Raw genomic sequence first — 23,535 nt, 5'->3', positions numbered from 1 at the left:
AAAAAAAAAACAGCTTCTAACAAATCAGTGGTACCCTTCATTAATGAATCCAATTTAAAACATCAGAATGTATCACAAATAATTGTATGCTTGATTTACCCCCTCCCCCGTGCATTAAATAAAAAAGGGAAGAGGTTCATTGAACTATAAACATCCACGTCCGCATCCCTTATGAATAATGTTTTCCATTCGCCTTTGTCATCAGTGAGGATCATTAAACAGTATTTATTAAGCATCCATCTGTGTATGGCACTTTATAAATATTCCTCCCTGTGCCTCTGCCTCCTTTCTCAATCTACCATGTGTCTCTGTTGTAGAAAATTCTAGGGAGCTACAAAGATAATAAATAATTAATGGTAAGAATGTAAGGCAGATGGATGGGATGACCTACTAGCACCTATGAATCTTAGGATGTTAAATTTACTGCTAATATAATTTAGCACAAATTGATAAGAAAATATCAAAGCATTTGATGCAGAAATAATGAGCTCATTGTATTCCATCAACATTTTCAAAAATACACATGTGAAAATTAAGGACCACAGATGGACTGACTGAAGCCCTGAGCTGATGTGACTTGTACCAGATGAAACAGTCTTGAAATAAATAATGTGGAAAACAGTGTGGAAAAGTCAGAAAAATTATGGCTGCAACAGTATAACTGGGAGTGTAACCTGAGCGAAGAGTGAAAATATTCAGAAATAAAGCAAAGTCATTATTTTCACTAAAAGGAGTAGTGTGGTTTAGGATGGTGAAATTATGAATTTCCTCCCCTTTCTCAGTCTCTCTTTCATGTTATTCTATCATTTTTTCTTTAAGAAAAAAACTAGTTATACAAGTTTTAGAGATGGAGATATTTAAAACACTCTCTTTCACCTTTGCAAGCCTCAGGTAGTCAGGATAATAATAAAAGGGCAGGAGTGCATGCTAAGTCACTTCAGTCATGTCCAACTCTTTGCAACCGTATGAACTGTAGCCGACCAGTCTCCTCTGACCATGGAATAAAAGGGAATGTCAGTGTAAAATCAGCTATTGCTACAGGTTTGAGATTTGCCATTTGAATTTTGTTTCAGCTTAAGTTCAAAATGTCCCTAAGTAAAAACTGTATTTCCTAGAAGGTAGGGATGTTCTTGGAGTTGTAGTTGAAGGACAGCCAAAGTTATGATCTCATTTGCTTTGTGACTTTGGTTAATAATTAGCATTTTTATCACCTACCACATATTGAGGGATTATTACACACTGCCACTGTGCTTATTCCACTTAATTCTCATGAGAATTCTCATTAATTCTCAACCCTCCTTGTGGGGGAGATTAGTATCTTTGATTTATAGATAAAGAAACTGAGGTTCCAAAATGTATGTACCTTGTTCAAGATGACATAAACACTAAGTATTTTTTCCAGGATACCAGTCCAGCAATGTCTCAACTTAAAGCCCATGTTCTTAATCTTCTAAGATTCTCGGGGTTTTCCTTGAATGGCATGATTCTGAGTGCCTCAATTCAATAAATATAAAGAAATATGAGACCAATACTGTGCAATATTTTTAGCACAATAGAGAAGGAAAGAATGAATCTCAGATAATTCCTGTAACACTATGTCTATCCGTTAGCTTAGATATATAAAATATATTAAGTGGAATAATTTTCTTGTGGATATGGTTGGGATGGCAATTATTTCCAGTTATAAATTTTCACAAAACTGAAAATAAATTTTAGTGTGTGGCTTTAAAAATGATGCTATTAATCTCAGTATTGAGATCCACAGTCAAGATGGATGCTTTAAAATATTTTATAAATGTTAAAAATATAAAATTCACAATATTTGAAAGGGCAACATTGGTAAGTTTAAATGATCTTTCCAGGGTCCACTCAGCATCAAGACTAAGACCAAGTCTCTTAGTTCCTAAACCCATGTTCTTTCCACTAGACCCTGACACCTTAGAGCTTCAGAAATAAATATACAATTAGAACAATGAAGAGAAAAAATGTGAAGCAGGAGACATCTAGCTATTTCACAGCCAGTTAAATGTATAAATACTGATGAGTTGAACCTAATTATTAATGATTCCTGACTACAACATAAATCTGTAATTTCTACTATTCCAATAACAGTCAGAATAGGAGATCATAGCTTCAAGTAACACATACTGATTTAGATCCCTGATTCCTTTCTCATTCCCCTCCTTTCAAAACAATGTGTTCCTTGGCTATTAAGAAATATACTGCATGCAGGGGTTACAAAGTGGTGTAAAGGCACCCTTGCTCTCAAAACACTCACTGGATTACTGCAATGAAATTACAGAAAATTTTGGATTTGTGCTTTTAGCACGTGTTGTATGTGGTTGTTGGTGGTGGTTTAGTCACTAAGTCGTATCCAACCCTTAGACACCAAGGACTGTAGCCCATTAGGTTCCTATGTCCATGGGATCTCCCAAGCAAGAATACTGGAGTGAGTTGCCATTTCCTACTAGGATCTTCCTAACCCAGGGATTGAACCCATGTCTCTTGTGTCTCCTGTTTACAGGCTCAGAAAATATTATGAACTTAACTATCTTAAACCTAATTAAGCCTTCCTATCTGATTTGAACATACTGATATAAGGAAGAGAGAGGTGTGCAATACCAGCCAGGGATGAAGAAGTCTTAATTCATGAGGCTTTGTAGAATACAGTCTTCATTTATGAGACTGGTAGCCTTAGCCACCATTTGAAATTTTGAAAACTCTTTAAGATCTTACATGAATTAATGAATATGATTATTTAATTCATTCAATCAACAATATTTACTGCACACCTACTACATATCAAGCACTGTGTTCCAAATGCCATAAAATGCCTGCAAGAAAATGGCTCCCTGGATTAAAAATAAAGGCAAAAACTCTCAGTATAATTTTCTACTTCAGCTGAATATATACATGATTACAAACTATGTTTATTATGCTGGAAACCAAGTATTTTGCTGGGCCTGAATAAAACCAGAAGTCAAGTTTAAGAAGTAGCTTTTTAATAGCTTCTAAGCTTTCTATGTGCACTCATTTCTACAAAACCTAATGAAAATGCTCTCCTTCGATTTAGAAAAGACTAGGATTCCAAATTTAAAATGACATTTATCTCCAAAGTAAATTAATATTTAATGAGAGTCTGATTAATAATTGTGATTTTATGAACTGGAGACATTTAGCACAAAAGCCCCTAGACACATTTGTTCTATACAGCCTGGGAAAAGCGCTAACAGTGGACCATCTCTTTCCAAACGTTACTTCACTGTTATATTTCAGACTTTCTCCTTCTAAACACCACTTGCCCCTTCTGGTGTTAGCTTATTGGAAAGCTTTTCATTTGTGAAAAACAGGGTAAGAATTCAAGAGATCCAGTCCCATGAGAACTTTCAAAGGATTAAGAAAGACTATAATGTTATCTAGGTGAGAGCTGTGAAGAAGAAGAAAAAAGAAAGAAAGAAACAGTTCAGTGTTCACCTTACATTTTTTTACATATTAAATACTGAAATTATTATATCTGTTAAATCTCCAAAAATGTATCAACTGGCCTGTAAAGAGCGATCACCATTTCAGATCCTTTTTTTTTTTTTTTTGCTAATGAACTGAACTGCTCTTTGATTGGTTTTTGTTAATGATCTGAACTGATAAAACAGACTTTGTAAATAAGTACAAAATAAAGAAATCAATATGTGAAAGTAAAGGAACTTGCTGAAAGACATAGTGTCACATCTGTCATTTTAGAGGTTAGAAAGGAAATAAGGACAGAGGAAGGAGAGAGAGAGAAAAGGCAAGGGAACAAAAAAAAAAAAAGAAAAAAAAAGTCCAAGTTGGAAAATGTTGGCGTGAGAAAGCATTTAAGGTCACATTACACTGGTACTTACAAAGAAAACGTTCTACTTTTCTATAATACTTTCCATTTTGTCCAGTTCACATAGAGGAAGAAATGCCTTCAGTAAGAACAATTCCTATGGATAGAAACAAGACACAAGAGATCCTTTGCTAGAATGTACTGGAAGAACTTCATCAGTGTCAAAGCAGGCACTGGACTCCAGACATGTTAATACATGGTTAACTGGAGGCCAACACTGGTTATAAATGGATTATTTCTAGAATTTAAACGACATTGCTTTTGAAGCTTAGGGTTTCCTAAAGTAATTCACGCTAATAATAATCTAGCTCAGTGCTAGCACTGGCTCATACGGTAACCAGCAGCTATAGATGACTAAATTTGAAACTTAATTTCTCAGTCTTACAAGTCAATTTCAAGGGTCTGACAGCTTATGTGGCTAGTGGCTACTACTGGTGAGCACAAATATAGGATTTTTCCTATATATCACATCAAATTCTATTGGAGAACACTGGTCTAGCCAGACTTCTATAAAGTTATGAGGCTAAGTATGTTCTGAAATAGGGGTGAGAGACAAATTCTATTGGAAGTACCATGTTCTGCCTTGTCTGGATCTCATTCCACCAACTGTCTCCATCCTTAGCAATGGCAAACCATGGACCTCCGTTTACAAACTCTCCTCTATCCCAGCTTCTAGAACTACCTGACTCTTGTCAAGAAGAATGTGAAGACTATGTAGGTGTAAAATAGCAAGATCAAACCAGTCAATCCTAAAGGAAATCAATCCTGAGGACTCATTGGAAGAACTGATGCTGAAGCTGAAGCTCCAATATTTTGGCCACCTGATGCAAACTGTCGACTCATTGGAAAAGACTCTGATGCTGCGAATGATTCAAGGTAAAAGGTGAAGAGGGCAGCAGGGGATGAGATGGCTGGATAGCACCACCGATTCAATGGACATTAACTTCTGCAAACTCTGGGAAATAGTGAGGGACAGAGAGGCCTGGCATGCAGCAGTTCATGGGCTTGCAAAAAGTTGGACGCCACTTAGCAACTGAACAACAACAACAATGGGCTGGCAGTTCATCACCAGGCAGACTTGCTCCCGTTCCGCTCTGCCCAACCCTGGCCAGCAGTTCTTAGTAACTGTGCTCTTGGTGCTGTTTGGTGACCTAGAACCTAACTCAGGGCCCAGTTCCATCCACCATTTGTTGCTCCACCACTGGATCAACAAATAAACAATGAGCATCAGCTATGCACCTGGAGGTGCAGAGGTATGACGAATAAAGTAGTGAAGAAGAAAGAAGGTCCCTGTCTTTATTGAAGTGATATTCTCACACAGCAAAATGACATTTGACAAGTAGTTACCCACAATTTAACAGCATAATTGGGGTAAATGCTACAAAGGAGAAAACAGCTAGAGACTGTCATACAGAGTAAAGTAAATCAGAAAGAGAAAAATATTGTATATTAATGCATATATGTGGAATGTAGAAAGATGGTACAGATGATCCTATTTACAAAGCAGAAATAGAGACACAGACATAGAGAACAAATGTATGGATACCAAGGGGGAGGGAAGGTGGAAGCAACTGCGAGATTGGGGTTAACACATCTTCAGTCATATCTGACTCTTTTGCGACCCTATGGACTGTATAGCTTGCCAGGCTCCTCTGTTCAAGGGATTCTCCAGGCAAGAATACTGGGGTGGGTTGCCATGCCCTCCACCAGAGGATCTTCCCAATCCAGGGATCAAACATGAGTCTTTTATGTCTTCTGCATTGGCAGGCGGGTTCTTTACCACTAGCACCACCTGGGAAGCCCCAATACTATGTAAAAATGGATAACTAATAAGAACCTACTGTATAGCACAGGAAACTCTTAGTGCACTGTGGTGATCTGAATGGGAAGGAAGTCCAAAAGGGAGATGATACACATATACACGGGGATTTTCCTGGTGGCTCAGATGGTAAAGAATATGCCTGCAATGCGGGAGACCTGGGTTCAATCCTTGGGTTGGGAAGATCCCCTGGAGAATGAAATGGCTACCCACTCCAGTATTCTTGCCATGAACAGAGTAGCCTGACTGGCTATAGTCCATAGAGTCGCAAAGAATCAGACATGATTGAGTGACACTTTCACACATGTGTATACACATGGCTGATTCATTTTGCTCTACAGTAGAAACTAACAGAACAGTATAAAGCAAATACAGTCTGATAAAAAAAAGTTTCTTAACTAAAAATATGATTTTTTTAAGGAAAAATAGAAAACAGCTAGAAAAGAGAAGATTGAAGAAACATGCTATATTCTGGGACTCCAAGAAGATTTCTTTGAACAAGTGACTTCTGACCAGATATTAGAGGCATGAGGAAGAGTTAAGAAACTGGAAGAAAGCATCTGAGTAACTACCTGTGCAGGCCTCAGGGCAGGGAATCCCAGACACTTTAGGGGAACGAAAAGAAAGCCAGAAATTGTAGCAGCAAAGGAGGGGCATGTGGGCCTGAGATGACACTGACAGGCAGGGGGCAGACTGACCAGAAACTGTTAGGAACAACTTTATACTAGTGATGTTTTCAAAATGAAGGAGGAATATAGTAGCCCCCAAGTTAAAGATTTAGGCCTTTACCCTAAGAAAAGTGGGAAATCATTTAAGGGTTTTAGATGGATGAGTGATATGATCAGATTTGCCTTTTATTAAAAAACCAAAGAACAAATGGATTGAAAGGATAAGAAGAGACTAACAGTCCTCGTAGTAAGCTTTAGTAGAAGTTCAGAAAGAGATGTTGGTAATTTGATGATGGTACAGGAAATGGTCCTCCCCACTGAGTCTGAATCCCTGAGTTGATTACGTGAACATCACATGGTTTTCCTAAGACAGACCTATGTCTCAATTGGTCTGAACGCTTGCTAGCTATTTAAGACAGACCTCTTCCTAAACTTTAAAGCATTTGATCTTATGGCTGGGTCACTCTAATCCCGCCTGCCCTGCCTGCCCCTGTCTGTCTAAATCTCCAAATTTTCCCTGTTCCCAGAAGACCTCTCCCCTATGTGGTCAGGACTTCCCTCATTCCCCCAGTACTCCATCAGTCTAACTTCCTGCCTACCCCGTACAATCTGCCATCTGTCTCCACTCTCTCTAGATGCCACTTTTACAGACTTGGTTGATCTCCTTTTAGGATCCTCTTATTCTGACATACTGAGTACTTCCTGCTGGAAAACAAAAGGAGAGAGTGGGAAAAGAACCAAATAGCTCAAGTCCTGGAGTCTGCAAAAAATAAACCTAGTTATTAGAATCAGAGCATCAAAGTATCTCCGGGTAATAATGGAGGTGGAATGGCCCAGCTCCCCTAGTTCAGCAAAACCATAGCCTACATGCCATTCCTCACTTCAGAAATGCCACCCTCACCCTTTTACCTTCAGGAATCTTGCCTCTGCCCATCACCTTTCCCTTCCAAATAGTTCCTAAGGAAACACAGACTGTTTGAGCCAGGGCAGAATCACTATACTTGGCCACTAGAGAAGAAACTGGGAGTTCTTACGTTTGCCTTCTGATAGACTCTAAACCCATTGAGGGTAAAGACCAATTTTGTGTAACCTGGCTACAGTCTCATGCCAGCTGGACTATGAGAAAGCAATACTTCCTCTTCAAGAAAGAACTGCTGCTTTTTCTTGGAAAACATCATGGACTATCTATTATTACAGGCAAATCCTCTTGTGGACTTGCACACCAAGTCCACTGGCACTTGGGAATGGATAGAGGGAAAATTTTATACAAAGAGATGTGAAGAAGAGTCTAGAGAAAGAGAAAGGTCTGGCAAACGGCTGGTATCTGGACCCCAAACAAATCTGGGCCAGTGAACAAACCCCCATGATAAGAAATGGTAACTATATTTCTAAGAGCAGTGACATTTAACATTTGACTAGAATTAGTTTTTTGTCTATGGTATAATTACCCTCCTTTATCCCAAAGCACTCAGCCAGAGTCTGTTATCTACACGACCCTTATACCAACAATGTTTTAGAGTAGTGGTCCTCAACCTTTCGGCACCAGGGACCGGTTTCATGGAAGACAATTTTTCCATGGAGCAGGGAGTGATAGTTTTGGAAAGATTCAAGTGTATTACATTTATTTTACATATTATTTCTATTATTATTATATCAGTTCCACCTCAGATCACCAGGCATTAGATTCCAGAGGTTGGGGACCCCTGCTTTAGAGAACAAAGGAAAACGTGTGGTAGTTCTGGAAGTCAGGGTCAAGAGCCAAAGATAGGACAGGAGTAGATGGGGGAGATGCCATCCATAGCATGGATTAACTAGTGACTGAATGTAATTTAAACTCTTTCTCGCCCTAATTTATTCTGGAGGAAGAAGACAACAGTAGGGAACAGCTGTCTACCTAAGCTCGGGTTTCAATTTTGTAAGAATGAGTTGTTACTAAGACATTCCTATTAAGTCAGGGATAGCATTTCCCAGTCCCCTGCATCTAGGTGGGCCATGCATGTGACTGGTTGTCATCAGTGGAATACAAGAAGTGTTGTTGTTGTCACAGTTGAGCCAGGCTGTCTAAGAAGTTGATGTCTTTGCAATGCATGCTCACTTTCACTCTCTCTCCATTTGACTGTTACGCAGGTGAGAAATAAATAAACATACATTATGTTTAGCCACTAACAGTTTGGTTCATAACAGGAGCTAGCATCATCACAAATTATTCTGAAATGGACACCTTGAAGTGGGTGCTGCCATAACAAAAATATGATTATGTAGCATTGACCACTGACAAGAAAACAGAGACCAGGGACCTGGAACCCTGTTATGCCGTGGCAAAACTATGCTAACTTAGAGGCCAGATCTATAGCTGTATATGGTTGGAAAGAGCCAGAATGCTAGTTAGTATGTGATGGTTGCTCTTCACTGTCTATACCAAGGTATTACAAGATAATGGATGAGCTCATGAAAGAATTGGCTAGTTTGAGAATAGAAATAAGGGCAAATAACCAAATTTCAGAAGTATAAGACTACAAAGCTGAAACAATTCACTGCTTCAGGGACTCTAATAGTGAAGAATGACATTGAAAAAGGCTTTGAATAACACATGTCTGTTAACACTACTTCCCAGTTAGACAAAGAGAATCAGCCTTGCAGCAAAGATCTGATTAATGAAGTTACCTAAGCACGCACAGGTTTCCTTGGTGACTCAGAGAGTAAAGAATCTGCCTGCAATGCAGGAGAGACCAGGGTTTGATCCCTGGGTGGGAAGATCCCCTGGAGGAGGAAATGGCAACCCACTCCAATATTCTTGCCTGGAGAATTCCATGGACAGTGAAGCCTGGCAGGCTACAGTCCAGGGGATTGCAGAGCGAACACGACTGAGTGACTAATACACACATAAGGACCCAAGCCTGTTGCTTCAGACGACCCCAAAATGACCACTTGAGACACAGGGGGTTGAGACATGAGCAAAGAAATGAGGCAAGTTCAAGAATTATAAATAGGAAAGAACTTACGTGGTAGGTAGTGGTGTAACTGACAGCAAATAGATAAGAAAGCTATGAAGACTTTGAGGGAATTGTATTGTCAAAGAAATTAGGAGGCTAGTTCTTAGTGACAATAAAACAGCCTCAAAACATCCAAACTTATACCAGTAAGAAATGGGCTAAGAAAGTATTGGCTTGGCCAAAAAGTTCGTTCTAGGCTGTTACCTCTCCCGAAAGTGTTGTCCATCTGCCTCTTTTGAGCCTGGAGAGTGCTTACTCATCTCTTAAAAATTAGCTTAGATGTCACGTCAACTCTTAAGTCTCATCTGACTCTCCCATGTGAAAAATGAAACTCTGACAGTTATGATCCGATTAGTCAGCCTCACATATGGTGGCCCTACTAGTTTGTTTCTAGAACCTAGAAACACACAGGGTTGAATTTTTTCTGCTTATTTTGTTTATTACTTAGTCCTCCAAACTTAACTTCTTACTAAAAACTTAGTGAAGTATGCTTTTTCAAAATAGCTTAACTATGCATTAGAATTGGAGTGGCTCCTGTCAATGGGAGAATATAGTTATCATCAGTGTTGCTAAATGGGATTAGTACAATCTTTGGGGATGACTCTTCCAAATTGTTAAGTAGTTGGATGACAAGGCCCAGGAATGCAAGAAATTCAATGTGGGTAGAAATTTGGTGTTCTCCATGATTTTACATTTTCATCAGACACTTACATAAATGAAAAACTTGCTTAGTATTATTTGACTAGATTCTAACCTTGCTGAATACAAAATATTTTTCCATAGGAATGTTTTAATGATGTAACTACCATATATAGAACTTCACCAGGATCTGCTCACCATTTTGAAAAGTCACATCATCCACTATAATGCCGCTCATATCAACTGATTCACTGATACAGGACACCTACATCTGTTTGCAATGGTAGCTGTCACACTCAATGAAGATATTTACTTCATTTTTATCTCAAAATGCCAAATTTCCAAAAGTATCACCAATATTCAGTTGGATATTTTCTCTGAAGTCCAAATTTATGCATTTTTAAGTAGCAAGCATCTGACTGCTTTATGACATCTTTTAGTGCAGTATACCTAAGCGTATACATATTGATAGACTTTAAATTTGCATAAGCTGCTTTCCTTTTATTTTTTCTATTACAGATAGAAATTTACAATGATTTTTAAAACATTAAACATGTGTAGGTAGGTTATACAATCTGTAAATATCATTCCAGGAAAGTAAAAGGGGCATTACCAAATATCACTTGATATAAAGGGGACATTGGGTCTGATGGAGTACAGAATCATGATCACATACATCTATGAATTCAAAGAAATCATATATATATATACATTTTTTTTTACTCTGGGGATGCTCCTGTCAGGCAGCTACTCAACTGAACTGCCATCCTGCTCCACCAGTAGCTTTTATGACATTTTGTTATGACTTTATGTCTACCTGTGTAGGCTGTGAATGTATGATGTCTTTTACTCATATTTATATCCCCAACACCTAACTTAGGGCTTGACAGAGAGAAGGGGCTCAGTAGATACCTTAAGGATGAAATAATAAATGAAAATCTTGAGAAGTATGCAGTTCTTGGCTCTCTGCATAGAACTCTGAATCAATTATTCAACATTTTGCCTATACCAATAGTATCAAGCGTTCTTCATTCTGCCTAATGTTGAAGTCAGTTGCATACAATTCTCTCAATTTTCTCTCCTCCTTGTGGGTCCAGTCAGTACTGTTTTACTCTTATCCTAAAAGAATCCCTCAAAGAAGTAGCAGTTAATAAATAATATTTAAATTTAATTATTCCCTGGGAATATCCCTACACATATTGGCTGTTTTTAGTACTAACAGTACTATACTTCAGGTATATTATTGATTAAAAGGGTATTTGTAGATTGGTCTGGAGACCAAAGCATCATCTAAAGTACTGTTTCTATCAATGTATTACAAGTTCCAAAAAAAAAACCAAACTTTTAAGACCAACTTTTAAGCTCCAAGCCAATTGTAGGTTGAGAGTTATCTATTCAGTGGGACTGAGTGGGTCTATGAGACCTAACATCTATGAGAAAAATAAAAATGCCATTCAGTCATGAGGATGTATCTAAACATTTGATCATATGGCATCCTGCAGGCAATATTTAGCCATTTTATCTTCCAAATTTAATCTAGATGGTATTTTTCACATATATAGACACAGTGGATATTTAGAAAGAGATTTAAATGTTATAAAAACTTTTCTTGATGAAAATCTCAGTAATTTATGATTTGATTTGTGCTTTCACAGTTTTATTACAGTTATTTATCACTTTATAAAATAAATGCACTCTAGACATATAGTAGAAAGTAAATCTATCAAGTGACTATATTCTAGTTTCTATCAATATATTAAGGGAACATTTTACAGAAGAAAAAGTGGGGACATAGAAAATTATATTCAAAACTAATAATTTCTTTTCAATATATGAATATATAATTATAAAAAATAAACTAAAAATATTTATAATACTATACTCAAAATAATTCACTTAAAAAAACCTAAAACTAAAAATAAGCTATCAGTAGAAATTGAACAGTCAGATTAACTGTCTCAGCCAGTGTTAGTCTCTACGGTCACTATAAGGGCAGTACTTCCTAATGTTTAAGCATTAATTCTGAGAAAATTCTACTCATCTTTTTAAAATCAGCCTCTACTATCTTCTTATTTCAAATTCATAATGAGAGTTTCGGACCTTTTTCCTATTTAAAATGAAGTCCCTACTTTTAGTCTTTTCCAAGCATCCTTTGTCATAATAACTACAGTATTCTTTAATGGGAACATATAGCTCCAAATAAATCTAGGAGCTGCAAACATCTTTCTTCATTCTGCCAGTGATCATGCTTCTTAATAAGTAATATCATAGTGGTTAAGTGAAGCCAGAATGCTTGGGTTCAAGCTTGACTGTATCATTGACTTCCTGCTGCTGCTGCTGCTGCTGCTAAGTCGCTTCAGTCGTGTCTGACTCTGTGCGACCCCATAGATGGCAGCCCAATGACTTCCTATGTGACTTTAAATCAGAAAAGTTCTCAGTAATTTAACTTTTTGTCTATATAATAAGGTATAGTAGTGATAGCTGGCTCATACGGTGGTTGTGAGAATTAAAATATTTAGTATTTATAAAACACTTAAAAGTGTCTGGCTCAACTGTGTGTTATAAAGAGAACAATGAAAATAAAATAATTTTATTGATGTAAATAAAATAATAATATAAATGTTATTAATATTTTATTTATGTATTTATATATATTAAATATATTAAAATTTTAATGTTTATATAAAATAATGCTTTAATTTCTATTTTAAATTTTAATAAAAGTTATTATTATAATATTAATATTATTTTCAGTAATTCCCCAATGCATAGAGGAACAAATTTTCATGATCCTCTTCCTAAATCTGCCTTAATTAACTTATTAAGTGTGAAATCGTGAAATGTATCTCTGAATGAGAGAGATCCCTGATTTTGAATTCTACCTACAATTCTTCAATTATTTATTCAAGTTTTACTGTCTGTACTATAAAAAATCCTTGAGGAGAAGGGACTATGTCTTCTGTCTCTTTTGCATTTATTATATTGTAATCTCCTTATACATACTTGAAACTGTTAGTCACTCAGTCAAGTCCAACTGTTTGTGACCCCATGAACTGTAGTCCACCAGGCTCCTCTGTCCATGGAATTCTCCAGGCAAGAATACTGAAGTGGGTTGCCATTTGCTTCTCCAGGGGATCTTCCTGACCCAGGGATTGAACCCAGATTTCCCGCATTGCAGGCAGGACTTTTTACTGATTGAGCCACCGGGGTAGACTTAATACATGCATACCTAATGAATATTAAATAAATTAATGAATGAGTTAGTGACTAGATACATGGCATTAAGTCAGATGGCATAGATTGGTACATTTATGGGGCTTCCCTGGTGGTGCAGAGGTTAAAGCATCTGCCTGCAATGTGGGAGACCTGGGTTCGATCCCTGGGTTGGGAAGATCCCCTGGAGAAGGAAATGGCAACCCACTCCAGTATTCTTGCCTGGAGAATCCCATGGACAGAGGAGCTTGGTGGGCTACAGTCCACGGGTCGCAAAGAGTCGGACACGACTGAGTGACTTCACTTTCACTTTCATACCTACAGGAACAGGAAATTTCCCCTTAAAGATAACACAGTAGGATTTGGCTTACACAAGCCAAAGAGCCCCGAGTTTTACACTCTTGACCTTCTGCCAGACAACCTGGATTTTTGGTGAAGAGTTAGTGGAAATATATATATTAGAATCTCAAGGAGAAAACAAGCAAAGAACCAGAATGGGCTACAGATTTCAAGTACAAAGATACTTGTAGTATACAACTAAACATTTTAAGGCTGTGCTGCTCTATAAAGTTTATCACTTCAGGAGTAATGAGGCCACAAACTCTTACCTTAAAAAATTTTTTTGAACTTAAAAAATATCACATATAATGCATGTACACTCTCCACACCTCTGAAGCCCTTATGAAAATAATAAGCATGAGTTTTATGTAAAATCCACTTGACAAATACAGGCAAATCTCAAATAATATTACATTCTAAAGTAAATGTAAAGACTTAACCTTATATATTTATCTTAAAATGTTCATGAGGAGATGCCCTATCAACTTTTATGATACACACACACACACAGATATATATGACACATACATATACATGTTACGAAAGTAAACAAAGTACTGATAAAAACTGGAAATCTACAAGATAATTCCATCCTGATCCAATGCATTTTTGCTTAATAAATTATAAGGAAGTAATCAGTTCCTTGAAATTGTCTATCTCTTAGAGAGACTAATTCCTAAGAAGTGTATATATGTATACATATATACACATATATGCATATATATATATACACACATACACTGCTCTCTTTGAACACCATTCCAAAATGCCGGATATAATTTTAAGAAAAAAAATTTCAATGCTTAAAGACTATTTTTCACAGATACACAGGCAGACAGGTAAAAAACCTGGACGGATATGATATGTTCTTAAAGTTGCCAACACTGTGACTGAAAGCCTGCCTATCTTTTCATTTTATTTCTCTATCAGTCTTACTTTCGTTACCATACTGGAAATGACAAGGACAAGTTCATGTTCACAGTTGCTCCAAGGCATCAACAAGGAAAACTTAAAAGCCAAACAGAGAAGACCAGCCAAAGTAGTAATTTTCACTAATCTCACCTGAACATTCAGCAAACATGTATGCCTGGAAAACTCAACTGTGGGATTTGAAGACAAGTGAGACTGAAAATAGTTTCAACAGATGCATGGATTGATTCTATTTAGAAAAACACAGGAGAAAAAGAAAAGAAACACTAGAATTGTCAAAGGGGCAGGCAATGGAGTCGTTCTCTGGAAGTGGTGTGTGTATCTGTGTATGAGGGAGGCTGGGGAACACTAACATAGAGAGGGCAAGGTGAAGGTTAAAAGGAGGAAGAACACAAAGAGAACTGCCAAGTGATTCACTCCTTTCTCCAAGAGTCTGAGTTGTGCCAGAAAAGAAAAAGGAGTGCATTAGACACAATTGTATTTGTGATAAACAATTCCTCTGAAGCTGATGGCATGAGGGAGGGGAGTAGAATGTTTACTTAGTGGAGGCTTGACCAATCTTTTAGGTGATGAGGTTACTTTTCATTCAGTGGGGGGGAAAGGTGTTGATACACCGTGTCTTTCAAATTCTCAGAAACCCTATGCAGCCACACAACAATCACGTATTTATGCCTTACATTAAGAACACCACCTCTGGTAGCAATTAAATGAATAGACACATGCATAGACACACCAAATTACTGAACTAAGTTCTGATTAATTTAAGAACCAAGAACTCTCTAGTCTAGATGTCTATAGAGCTTATCCACGTATGACAAGTAAGCTTTGTACAACTTTATATTTACTGACACACACACCCCTCTAAAGAGTGAAATAAAGTAAAACTTCATTCTATACCTACATAATTTTTAACTTACACTCTTTTTCAAAACCTTACCTGTAAATTATTCAATACTGACAGACTTTAGATTTTTCACTAGAATTTCTCTTTCTCTTGTTCTATAAAATGTGATTATCTCAATTGATGCTTTTTGATAAATAAACCAAGAGACCTCTGTCCCACACAATACTACACATTTAAAAACAATAATAAATCCTGGTTTTCCCTTTAAGCTGAGCTTTAAAATATCAGATCCTCCTCAAAATTCCAGACCCCATCAATGCAAACACAGAAATGTGAAATGCTATTTAAAATATTGACACTATTGCATAACTTGATTCGAAGGGATGCTGAACCTGCATGAAATGAACCCAAGGTCTCTCTGTGCATGCTAAATTTTTCAGTGTAATCTATTATTATAACACTTGTGCAGTTATAAATGATCCCTACATGGCATGTCTTTGCATACTGCACACTGCCAATTTTTATGAATGAATACACAAAAATGCTCATAATTCGAGAAAATGGATGGCAGCATACTATTTTGAAAACGGTCATTAAGCACTGGAAGCAAAGGATGAAACAAATGGTCAAGTGTCTTTTGGTGCCATGCAGGGCAGCTGTATTCCCGAGTTCCCTAGCAGAGTGTGTTGGAAACAGCCATGAAGCTCTTTCCTTAGAGACTCATTCTGTCTCTCAGAAACCGTGAGCTACAGAACGGAGACCTTGCGTCGCTCGGAGAACAGAATGTATGCACGTCCCTGTGTTCTGAGGACTGTTCATACATCAGAGACATCACACTCCCCGAATCCGGTCCCACAAGTGTGTGCATGTGAGTGTGGCATTTATCAACAAACGAACAGAAGGCAAGGAGAGCTCATCGCCTAGAAATAACATCTCCCATCCCTTCTCAGGCAGGCAGCTGGGAAGCTTTTCGGGGGCTAACACTTGAGCGCCTTCCCCACGGGGATGGAGCCTTGCATTTAAAAACCCTCTAGGGCTAAGACAGCTTTGTGTGTAAGTCCACTCGGTGCCATATGGCAGTTTCCAATTCCTTCTGCAACTCAATTCTAGCTAGACTGCCCGCAATGATTCATTCTTAAAGGAAGACCCCTTGGGGCTCAGTAATACCCCCTCCACTTACCTAGCTCCCACCGACCCCGCTCGGCAGGCGGCTCGGGCTCCACAAAGAGCTGTGGGATTCCCCGCTCCCTCCGGGGATCCTCTCCCCGCGACGGTCCCCTTCGCCAAAGATCTGTCGCTGGAAATCCCCCTCCCCTCCACGGAGAGGAGGGTCTCCCCGGCTGGCTGGAGCTCTTGCCTTTTTTTTTTTTTTCCACCCTCTCTTTACATGCCTGACTCTGGTTCACGATCTCTAGTAGGAAGGCTCAACGGAGAGGCGGCGGGAGGAAGGAAGCTAAGGCATCCTTAAAAAGAACAATAATCTTCAGAGATCTTCACCCCCTTCCCCATCGCGGGTCCCCATTCCCCTGCCGCCGCCGGCGGCGCCCAGACCAGAGAGGGCTGGGATAGAAAAGGAAAAAAAACCGAGCCGGGCTCAGCTCGCCGCGCGGAAGGAGCCGGGAAGGCGAGCGGCTCTAGCCGGGGGAGTTGTCGCTCGCTCGGGCTGCCCGCGGCGCGGCGGCCGGCGGGGGCGCAGGGCGGTGGGTGCTTGGTGGGTGTGTGTCTGTGGCGGAGCCGGGGAGAGGCTGGGCGCGGGAGGCGAGGCGGGGCGCTCGGGGGCGCCGGCTCGGGCGCGCACACCCGCCCGCGGCCACCCCGCCTCGCGCTCCGCCTCCTCCCGCGCTCCGCGCGCCCGCGGACTGGAGCGGTGGCCGCCGCCGCCGCCTTCTCCTCTTCCCGGGCGCCCGCAGCTCTTGAGGTGGGCGGCGGGCCCGGGTGGTTCGGTACGGCTGGCGGGGTACCGCCGGGGACGCCCGGGCTTGGCCAGGCGGCACGGGAGCGGTGCGCTGGAGCGGGGACAGCGCCCGGGTGGCCAGGGCGCGGCCCCGGGGCGCCGGCGGGAGGGCACCGCCCACACCTCGGCGGGCGCCTCCCACACCCCTCGCGCACCCGCCGCTCCCGGCTGCCCCAGGCGGGCTCCACACCCACCTGCTTCCCTCCGCGGCTCCGGCTCCGCGGCCCCGCGGGCGCCGCGCACGGGGCGGCGGGGAAAGCCCGGGGCGCCCCGGCCGGGATGCGCTTGGCGGCTTCGCGGGATTCCCTGGGCCCCTCTGTTCTCGGCCGCCGAGCTATCCCCCCGCCCTCCCCACACGCCCCTGACCCTGGCCCGATGCTCGTCCCCGGGGGACTGGGGACAGGAGAGCCAGCTCCTGCGTGATGACCCCGAGTACCCCCCAGGGAAGGAGCGCGCGGGTAACGAGGAGCGCAGAGAGGATCCGACTTTCCTCCGAGCTCCTCCAGCTCTGTTTGGGGGCCGTCGCCAGCTCCATAATCCCCGCTTTCCCGGGTTTGAAGGAAAAGCCTGGTGGGTGGGAGCCGTAACTCTGACTACCCACAGGGGCGCTATTCATACCCTGACTTGCTTTCTTTTGCCCGCTCTCCCTGCCTTCTAGAGAACTGTGCCAAGTTCCTCCTTGGAGAGGCAGCCAGATGGACACCCAGAACTTTCCCTACCTTCGTGTCGGGATAAAGACGGGATAACTTGAGTAACAACTTTACTGGACTCTCTAGGTTCCCGACCCATGAGACCCTCAACAAGCACGGGGTAGAGACAGCCTCCTTAGTTACAGGGGCTTTCACAAAACAAAGTAGCTTGAAACACCCCTTTACCAAGAATGCAGGCCGTGACAGTGTATTTAGAGTTGGGACTCCCTTCTGAGTTTCTTAAGGCCAAGAAAGACGACTGTTGAAGAAGGTCCGTGTTGATGTTTGGTAGAAACCAATGCAATACTGTAAAACAATTATCCTTCAATTCAACAATTTTTTTAAATTTTTTATTTTTACTTTATTTTACTTTACAATACTGTATTGGTTTTTCCATACATTGACAAGAATCCGCCACAGGTGTACAATGAGTTCCCAATCCTGAGCACCCCTTCCACCTCCCACCCCATATCATCTTTCTGGATCGTCCCCGTGCACCAGCCCCAAGCATCCTGTATCCTGTATCGAACATAGACTGGCGATTCGTTTCTTACAATTAAACAATTTTTTAAAAGGTCCAAATGTACCCAGGTTTAAACGCAGCTCACTTAATCCTTGCTTCTCTCTTAGTCCTCATGTACACTGGAATGCTCCAATCTCCAGCATTCTCTACACTTTGACTTCCCACATGTCCACTGGCCTTAACTTAGGTGCTTTTTTCGACATGCCAGATGTTGGGCAGGATGTTTAATATATAAATTGGCCCTCTCCATGCCATCACCCTGCGCCCAGGACCTATCCTGTCCCACTACTGTTCTCAGGGTTCCTCAAGTAGGAACCCTAGGAAGAGGAGATCCCCAGACCTTTATTCCCAGCCCTGACCTATTTCCAAGCTTCAGCTCCACATTTCCAGGGACCTGAAGGGTGTCCATTCCTGTACCTCCAATCTTTCCAGCCTCATATACACACTTCCTACAGATTACTCTGCCCCAACCACAACCCTGACCATATCATTTCCCTGGTCACAAATGTTCCCTGGCTTCTCCATTCCCTACTAATCAGTGTCTGCACACTTCTGTGCCATTTCACACCAGAGATCCTGGGATGTTCTCTCCCAGACTCAGGTCCAAACCATTGCAGCATTTCAAGGCCCAAGTCAAACTCTGCCTCCTCCGTGACCCCTCCCTTATGAGGAACATAGCCCTAGGGCTTCCCAGGTGGTGCTAGTGGTAAGAACTGACCTGCCAATGTAGGAGACCTAAGAGAGGTGGGTTCCCTCCGTGGGTTGGGAAGATCCCCTGGAGGAAGAAATGGCAACCCACCCCAGTATGTTTGCTTGGAGAATCCCATGGACAGAGGAGCCTAGCCGGCTATAGTACATGGGGTCGCAAAGAGTCTCACATGACTGAAGCGACATAGCATGCATGCATGAGATAGCCTTATCTTTTTAAAGAAATAGCACCTTCTGCTTCCTACAAAGTATATGTGTTTCCTGTATACAAGTCTTACCGTTTTAAATGTTTATCCAGGGTAGAGTCCATATCACTTTGTTTGCATTCTTTATGTATAACCCAAAGCCACACATATAAGAGATACCTATTCATCCAACAAATACTTATTTTTCCATTTTTCTCAGGAACTAGATAATTGTTAAATGAGTGAAATTTGCAAAATATTTTGCCCAGAAACACTGCTTGATTCATTTTGAGGATGTGCCTAAATATAAGTGGTGTGACCTTTCATAAATTTTATGGATGATGAAAATCCCCTTACCTTACTAGCCCACATTAATACCACTGATCACCTTCAATGAGAATTTAATTATTTGACAAGTGTTTGTAAAAAAAAAAAATTTTTTTTCCCCTTACGTTTCCATTAAGGTTCAGAAATCTGAATCCATTTTCCTACTAAGCTGTCATTGATCAAAAGAACAAGTTATCTACTGGGTGAAACACACTGCTGCTATCCCCATTAATGAGAAGTAGTACGCTTCCCATGTGGTGCTAGTGATAAAGAATCTGCCTATAATGCAGATTAGAAGAAAGAGACTGGGTTCCATCCCTGGGTCGGAAAGATCCCCTGGAGTAGGGCATGGCGACCCACTTCAGAATTCTTGCCTGGAAAATCCCCAAGGAGAGAGGAGCCTAGCAGGCTACAGTCCGTAGTGTCACAAAGAGTTGGACAGGATTGGAGCAACTTAGCAGGCTTGCAGGATGCTAGAAGTAATTATTACCCATCATGCTCAAGTCTTGTCTGTAACCATGCAATGACATGGAAAAACAAACTTGGAAATAAAATCTAATTCCACATACAAAATTACTTGTAGCTCAAATGAATTACAGAGAACAACTCTTAGTATATAGATTTTTAAAAAATAGTTGACTTCTCCATATGCATAGCTTGAATTCTAGATGGCTGCAAAACCTCTTGTGTTGATCATCACCATGTGATTTCACTGCCTTAGTGTGTTAGTGTGTATCATTTTGTATTTTTGTAGTTACTCTCCCCCCCAAAAAAAGATGAAAAGGATCTAGCTGAAAAGTCAGACATGTTTTCACATTATTCCTTAAGTCAGGTGTCCCCTGCCTCCAGGGATCTAATGCCTGATGATCTGAGGCAGAGCTGATGTAATAATAATAGAAATAAAGTACACAATAAGTATAATTTGCTTGAATCATCCCCACACCATCCCTCCGGGACCCCCTCATCCCATCCCTCACTCTCTGTGTGTGGAAAAATTGTCTTCCACAAAACTGTTTCCTGGTGCTAAAAAAGGTTGGGGACTGCTTCCGTAAACTATCTTATTTTAACCTTTATTGTTATTTATGAAAATGTTCCTGTTGCTTGTATTTCAATTTCTCACATTTATCATAAGATTTGATGAAACTGTATTAAAAGTAAAGAGGAGAAATATCTGTTTAAAATGTCAGACTGCTTTTCTCGTAACACTTGGTGAAAAAAAATCACTTCAATTTAAGTTTAACCTGAAATACTGTTATGCGTTATCAATAGATCAATTTAGATGAAGAATGCATTTCCTCATATATCAGTGCTGGTGATATTGGAATATTTATGTGTATAACACAATATCAATAAAAATAGGTTTTTGGTATTTTTTGTTGAATATGGTATTTGAAAAATATTTACTCTAATCTGAATTACATCATTACTAACTACATTTTAACCTATCAAACTGAAATTTTCATTGGCAGGGTGACTTACAGAAAGAGTCTGTATAGATAAAAATAAAGTAGTAAAGGCTGAAGAATGAACATATTTTAAAATTTAAAAGCAGAAAGGTAAGAATTTACAGGTTTTTGGAGACTAAATAATTAGAATTTGATTTAAATTTATTAAAGAATTTAAATGGAAATATGTTTATGACATGTGAGTAAAATCAAGCCAAACAAAATCAAGTTTAAAAGAAGAGACTTTAAGAATGATATAAACCCCACTGAAGGAAAAAATACACAAATACAAATGTAAATGTGTGTGTGTGTGTGCATGCATAAATTCTGGAAGGATATGCATTAATAACTAAAAGAGTTGTCTTCATAAGTTGAGAAGCATGTTTTGTTTTATTTGGTATAACATGTTTATACCAAAAGATAGGTGCAAATTTATTTTCTTTAAACATCAGCACCATTATATACCAAATATGTACATAGATCAGTACTGTACTTTTTTTTGGATGGAGAAAATACTGCTGTGGTGCTCCTTATCATACAAGAAAACCAGCATTCAAGGGTGATTAGAATTGATCACATTCTTACATCTAAAGTGCCTTCTTTTTCATGGCAAACTAAAAATGTTGGAAAATTGGTCAATTTAAAGTAACAAAATCCTAGCAGCCACTGAAATCCTACACTCACACATGATACTGAAGGCTTGAAAAATAAATGAACTGCTTATGTATTCTTCACTGAGGAGCTACATACTAGCTTACTGATTCTTTTGAATTTAGTTAACACAGATTTGACTGACCTTTGAAGATGTAAAGTAAGAGATAAGCTCTAATATGACTGTACTTGTATATATATATATATTTTTACAGTTCTTATAGTGAGCATGAACTTTTGGGAAAATATTAAGTGCTTAAACACCACTGTTTTTTTGCTATATAGTAGCAGGAACATCGGAGAAGGCAATGGCACCCCACTCCAGTACTCTTGCCTGGAAAATCTCATGGATGGAGGAGCCTGGAAGGCTGCAGTCCATGGGGTCACGAAGAGTCGGACACGACTGAGCGACTTCACTTTCACTTTTCACTTTCATGCATGGGAGAAGGAAATGGCAACTCACTCCGGTGTTCTTGCCTGGAGAATCCCAAAGACAGGGGAGCCTGGTGGGCTGCCGTCTATGGGGTCGCACAGAGTCGGACACGACTGAAGCAACTTAGCAGCAGCAGCAGGAACATAAGTACAGTGTTTGAATCCATCCTTGGAGCTACTTCCTAACATCATTAGTATCTAAGCAACCTAGTTAGTTCTTAGGAATCCATGAAATGAGGGTAAAGAATTTCTGGGGCCAGTTAACTGGAAATTCCAAAAATATGCCAGATAAAAAATATTTAATCATGTTTTTCCAGGACATGGTAGAACAGGGCTAGAGTCCTGGCCAAATCTGAACCCATCTCTGTTACATATTTGGGCTTCAGTAACAACAAGTCAGTTTTACCAAGACATTGAACATGTCAGGCACTACATTCTTTTCAGGTATTGGCTAATTTAATCCTTATTATGCCTTTTTGAGGTAGATACTATTATTATTATTATTTCAGTTACTAAAGAGAGTAACTGAATCAGAGAAAATTTAAATTATTTGTCCAAGATCACACTGTCAAAATCAGAATTTGACCTAAGATAGTGTGATCTTAAAATTCTAGGGTATTTCCCTTTATCTTACTCCACAATGATAACTTCTTCCTTCCTGTTTCACAGGTTGTCTCAAGTTCATGTGGGAAATAGTATATCGGATATTATTGTTAATTTTTAGGATGAAAATCTGGTTAATATATATTTAGACGTCAACAAGCACAATCTACAAAAAGGAGAGAAAAGGAAAAGAAATAACCTACTGGTGGTCCTCAAGGGGGATGGAGGTAGGACATGCATCTTTTGTTTTTCTAATAGGTAAACTGATGCTGATTCAACCCCACCACTCACTAGTTATCTTCATGACATTTGTCTGAGATTTGATGTGCCAAGGTGGGGCACGTTTGGGATGAGTCATGTTGCCATGGGCTAGGATGAAGGCTTTCAGGCTCGCATAGAGGTTATCTGTGTGGATCACAATGCACGCAGACGGACAGAACACCTCCAGATTGTGAACTGGCACAGTGGATCAGAAAGCTTCTGGGGCTCTTAGAATAATCTGGGCTTTGGGTAAGTAGCCAATGGATAATCTCTTGTAGAAAAAAATAAAACCGATCACAAGTGAAAGAACCCTCCTAGCAAATATAAGGACATTATTCTTGGTCCCGGACTTTACATTATTATAAGCAAAAAGATAGATACAATGATAGGACATGTCCCTTCTGGTTAAGTAAGGACTTTGTCTCTCGGAAGCCCAGATCACAGCCA

General features: G+C 40.0%; 1 protein-coding gene across 1 annotated transcript in view; it reads right to left on the bottom strand.

Moving 5' to 3' along the window:
- Nucleotides 1–16,853, bottom strand: part of LOC120879018 (potassium voltage-gated channel subfamily B member 2-like) — a 30,227-nt gene extending 13,374 nt beyond the window's left edge. Inside the window, exon 1 of the mRNA XM_040262023.1 lies at nt 16,491–16,853. The gene's annotated coding sequence lies outside the window, so the exon portion shown is untranslated. The remainder of the gene's footprint in view (nt 1–16,490) is intronic.
- Nucleotides 16,854–23,535: the final 6,682 nt, after the last annotated feature.

This window comes from Oryx dammah, unplaced genomic scaffold, assembly GCF_014754425.2.
Source record: "Oryx dammah isolate SB20612 unplaced genomic scaffold, SCBI_Odam_1.1 HiC_scaffold_19, whole genome shotgun sequence".
Taxonomy (NCBI): Eukaryota; Metazoa; Chordata; class Mammalia; order Artiodactyla; family Bovidae; genus Oryx; species Oryx dammah.
Note: the sequence above shows the minus strand (reverse complement) of the source record. Positions and strands in the feature narration are given on the sequence as shown.